Source organism: Oreochromis niloticus, unplaced genomic scaffold (assembly GCF_001858045.2).
Source record: "Oreochromis niloticus isolate F11D_XX unplaced genomic scaffold, O_niloticus_UMD_NMBU tig00000658_pilon, whole genome shotgun sequence".
Classification (NCBI taxonomy): Eukaryota; Metazoa; Chordata; class Actinopteri; order Cichliformes; family Cichlidae; genus Oreochromis; species Oreochromis niloticus.
In genome coordinates, this window is record NW_020327207.1 from 168,010 (window position 1) to 172,986 (window position 4,977).

At 38.0% G+C, this 4,977-nt stretch overlaps 1 long non-coding RNA gene across 2 annotated transcripts; it reads left to right on the plus strand.

Moving 5' to 3' along the window:
* Positions 1-544: 544 nt before the first annotated feature.
* LOC112844635 (uncharacterized) lies at positions 545-4,195 on the plus strand. 2 transcript variants are annotated; one of them, XR_003217378.1, is made up of 5 exons: positions 545-714; positions 875-932; positions 2,675-2,785; positions 3,377-3,636; positions 4,156-4,195. It is a non-coding gene; the product is annotated as an uncharacterized LOC112844635 (long non-coding RNA). The 2 variants fall into 2 exon arrangements; XR_003217377.1 differs by lacking the exon at positions 545-714 and having other exon boundaries at positions 771-932.
* The last annotated feature ends 782 nt before the right edge of the window (positions 4,196-4,977 follow it).

Consider the following 4,977-nt stretch of genomic DNA (forward strand, 5'->3'; position numbering starts at 1 on the left):
CAAGATCTGGGTTCAATCAACAGATGCAGATATTGTCCTCCTTTCTGAAACTTGGCTGTCTAAATATATATCTGATGAACATGTCAGCATGGCTGGCTACAATATCTATCGCACCGATAGGCTTAAGAAAGGTGGTGGTGTTGCTGCTTATGTTAAGTCAAAATTTGATGCTACAATAGTTCTATCAGAATCAATTTGCAAACAATTGGAATTTTTGGCTCTGAATGTGAATATTACAAAGGGTCTTTGCATAACAGTTGCTTGTTTATGGAAGAAATATAGTATCATCAGAATCCAACTATTTTTAGACATTGAATTTATAACACTGAATTTTTTTCCTCCAAATTTCCCTGCAAAAAATATTCACCTGCAAAAATTCACCTGCAAAAAATTCAACTGCAAAAATTCACCTGCAAAAATTCACCTGCAAAAAATTCACCTGCAAAAATTCACCTGCAAAAAATTCACCTGCCAAAAATTCACCTGCAAAAAATTCACCTGCAAAAATTCACCTGCAAAAAATTCACCTGCAAAAATTCACCTGCAAAAATTCGCCTGCAAAAATTCAACTGCAAAAGTGATGACCTTAAATGACCCAAGCCAGAGCAATCAGCACTAGATCGAGTCGAGCGGCTCTCAGCCAATTAAATTACGCTGTTTGATCACATGACACAGTTAGCCGGCAGTGTCTTCTGAAAAGATAGCTGTTTAGAGGTGAGTGATTAAGTTTTTCTCCTAAATAGAGATCATTACAGAATGCCTAGTCCTACTTAAAATCCCATTCTTTTTTCTTTTATTTTATCATCTACTCGAACTGAGGAAAACGTTTGACTAACTCAAAGAAAATTTCCGCGCCTCCCCTGCCTGTCTGCAGAGGCAGTTTTGAATTCAGGAGCGGCAAGATGGCAGCGGCAAACCCTGGCGGTTCTCCGGTAAGTATATTATGTTTTATCTTCAAGTTTGTCTTTTGAAACGTTAATTTTATTTAAATCCGTTGGTCACGTATAAAGTACACAGACGGGGTCTTTGCTCAACTCGTCTGATGCGTGTCTCACTAAGCGCTACATGCTAGCATCCTGCTAACCGAGCTAACCTTTACATGCTGTGCTCTACAAAATAGGATACTCGGTACAAAACCATACTCCGCAGATATTGATAGATAGACGAACACTGCAAATATAATGTGGGAAACGAGAACGGCGTTGGGTGAAGGGGTAAAATACACCATGAATAAAGCCATAGAGTGAATGGCTGCCATGGATGCAGAACGGCCTGATTTAATGACAAGAATGGGGAAGAGTGAGGTGAACTGAACCAAAGCCACAAAACACGGTCAGACGAGGCGGGAATAGGGCAGTGATATGTCCGTCAGTATGAAGTTGGTGTGTGCTTTGGTGAACAAAAACTCGAGACCGGTAGCAGGAAGATGGGAGACTCGTGTTTCACTGGAATAGTGGTGAATTAAAACGTCCTTTGTTGGGGAAATTTAGGTGTAAATGCATCCATACAGGCGAGACAGAAGCAGACCAGGCAGTGAAGAAAACAATGCAAACATTAGAAATATTAAAACGGAAATATAGGATTAATATAACATACAATTAGGGAAAATTGAAGGAACACAATGTAAATTATACTGTAAAGTCATTAAAACAGCATAACCTGATTAAAAGAAACATGTAATTAGGTAGGATGGTGGTGGTGATGATGATGATGATGATGATAATAATATTAAAAAACATGTACAAGATGGGCATGTATACTTGTACCCAGAATTTAACAACTATAAAGTTGTGGCATGACAGTACCTTACCCCTTCCATTATATCCACACTTTCAGAAAAGGATATGGTCAATATCTTTACAAATACTATCTAAACTTAAACAGATAGCATAAGTTAAACGGGATATTCCCTCTGCATTCTCCTAGAGAGAATACATCAAATTAAACAAATAAGTAGTCTATGGCATTTAAAAGTGGTTACCTACAATTCTGAAATAATAATAATACTAATTCTTATTGATGATGATATTGTATTTGAAATCCTGGTGTAACACTGAACCCGACATCATAAAATGATTTCCCTTGTAATGTCAGGGAACTACAACCAAGGAGGGAAAATATTACTATCTCACCCCTTGTATCCAATTACATAACAGCACTGCTTGGTAAAGGTGTTGAATTAGCTGGGTCGCTCAGTTTGGGGAAAATTGTGGGTAGCCTGCAAGGGCCTCAACTTCTCCATTCCCACAGTGTGCAACAAATGGGCACAGCTGATCTTCAAGAGTGGAACATCGGCCAATTACTTCCAACTTTAACGTATTTTTGCAAAAATATTCTTAAAATTGTCTCTTTACACAGATCATAATGATACAAGATGGCACTTGTGTAATTTCCTATAAATTCAATAAATCTAAATAATTGTTACCAACCCGGTAAATCCTGAAAAATGTTTTAACAGCTGTGTTAAATTAAACTTCATACTGACACATGCTGGAAAGTGCATTCATGAGACAATTTTTTTATGCCTTCTAGAGCAGTAGCAATCAAAGATTTTAAGGATTCTTTTACATTTTTTTTTTAAAACACTCTGATTAAGGCATATGTTGTTCTTTATTATCGGATCTAAGTTTGTTTAAAGCTTCGAATGTTTTGAGGTACTTTTCTTTGTTTTCAGGGTTCGTGGCAACCACGGATGGGAAAATGTGGAGGTTGCACGGCTGATGTTTACTGTTCGTGGCACAGGAAGAGGCAGTTTCATTTCAGGAATGAGTGTGCACAATCAAAGGTTTGTTCTCATAAAATACTGTCAACCTCAAATGTTTCTGACATAAGATGGAAGGCGTTGCAGCTTTATTTCCATTATTTAAAAGTACATAAACATTTAAAGGGTATAGTTTTATGAAAAAAGTTTTATAGTAATATGTCTTTAGAGAACAGTGCCCTATCCAGCAGGATATATTATCTGATATGTGTCAGGTGTTTTTTTTTTGTTTTTTTTTGTTGTTGTTTCTTTCAATTTCCATTATTTACCCCTCAAGGAAGAAAATATTGGACAGGTCCTACAAACCCCAAAGAGCCTTCAGGACTCTGCCCTATTTTTAGTTATTCACACACCTTTTCCAGTCTGTTACTTCCTTCCCTGAATGTTCATTCTGTGTTAATGGTCTGGTTGTCATCTCATGTGTTGCCACTGATCATTACAACCCTTTTGGCACCTTTTAAGTGATATGCCTGGGTCCTTCCTACATGCCCTGATAATGTATTATTACTGTTGTCATGCACACATTTCATGTAGGGTTAGAAACAAGCATGGAATTTCTCATACACACCAAAGAAAGGCCATACCTAATTAAATATTTTTTGTATATTATTTCAGAATAGAGCGACTGTGGAGAGACCTCTGGGTGGCCGTTACATGCATTTACTACGATGTTCTTCACAACCTTGAGGAAGAAGGCCTTCTTGACATTTCAAATGCTGCACACCTCTTTTGCTGCCATTACGTCTTTCTTCCTCGACTGGAGGATGATTTTAATACATTTTGCAGTGGATGGGACAGAAAACAACATGAGTCCCAACCAGCTGTGGGAGTTGGGTCACAGATATCACCCTGTTCCTGTTCCAGAAAACACACAGGTAAAGGTGCACATTTTTAGTACTCATTGATTCTCTTACAGAGAATGTGATGATTTTATGGATAATTAAAGTCAGTCATAAATCCACAAACACAACAAGCTGAAAGTCAGTGATGCTGTTCGGTTTGCAGTCCTGAATATGACGGCACAAGCAGGATTCACTGCACTGTTAATGTTAGCTATGTTATATTGCTGCCTCTGTTCGGTGGTGTCGAGCCAAACGGACTTTAACGTGTGTTTGAACGAGCTGACGGTTCACTCGTTAAGCTGAAAGAAAGATGCTTTAATCACAGGAGTCACACATGTGTCCACTGGACCATCTGGAACTCTTCTTGTTTAGCACTCGTAATAACACAAACACTAAATCCTCCTTCTCTTGTGCTGTTTTGTAGCAGTGTATACACCTGAGACTGTCACCTGTCTGTCTGTCCTGCACTCTCTCTCTGTTTCTTTCTCTCTGATTGTGGAATAAAAGTATGAACATGTATTTATAAGTTACACTTGTGTTTGAATCCTGCAGCTTATCACACATTTGATTTCCATGTGTGACGACTGCAAGTGTCCAGAGTGAGGACAGACTGAGGGACCCACTGCTGCACATCATCTGTGAGGCTTTGCACCCCTGATGATCCACCAGGACAAACTCAGCAGTGTGTGAGGAAGAGGAGGAGGAAGAGCCAGCAGCAGCTGACAGATGGAGAGAATAGACAGACTGTTCCCTGTTTGTGAAGGACTGCTAGAAAAGTTTAAAATGACTAATTGTCTGTCCTGAATCAGTCTTATTAGGTAATGTTCAAATAATGTTATCATCCCAGTGTTTTCAGTGTGGGAGAAAGTACTCAGGGCCTTCAAGTTACACACTATGAAAGGCAGCAACAAGTTTAATATTCAGAAACCTAAAGTATGTATCAGCAGCAAAATGGAGCTAAAAATAAATGTTTGTTTCAGTTCTATGAAGCTTTGAGTATTTTGGATTAGGAGTACTGCTGTGTTTGTTGCATCATATTGCTGTAATTGTTTATATGCTTTATATATTCTGAGGTAAGTTGATCTATAGTGTTACATCATATTCTATAAGGATGTTATGTGTTTGTTTACTTTCTGCCCAGTTTGACCCATTTAGCAGAAGTCAGCCTTAAAGTAGTTATGACACGGTATGATTTTCTCACCCAATAAAGGAATATTTAATATATCAGTCTACTCTTTGTTTATTAGAAACAGTTTTCACAGCTCGTACATTTTCTTTTTACACATATATGTAAGCATTGAGCCAAATTTAGTAATGCCAACATATTAAACGAACATTTGTCTCTTATATATAATACACCTATATATGCACTGT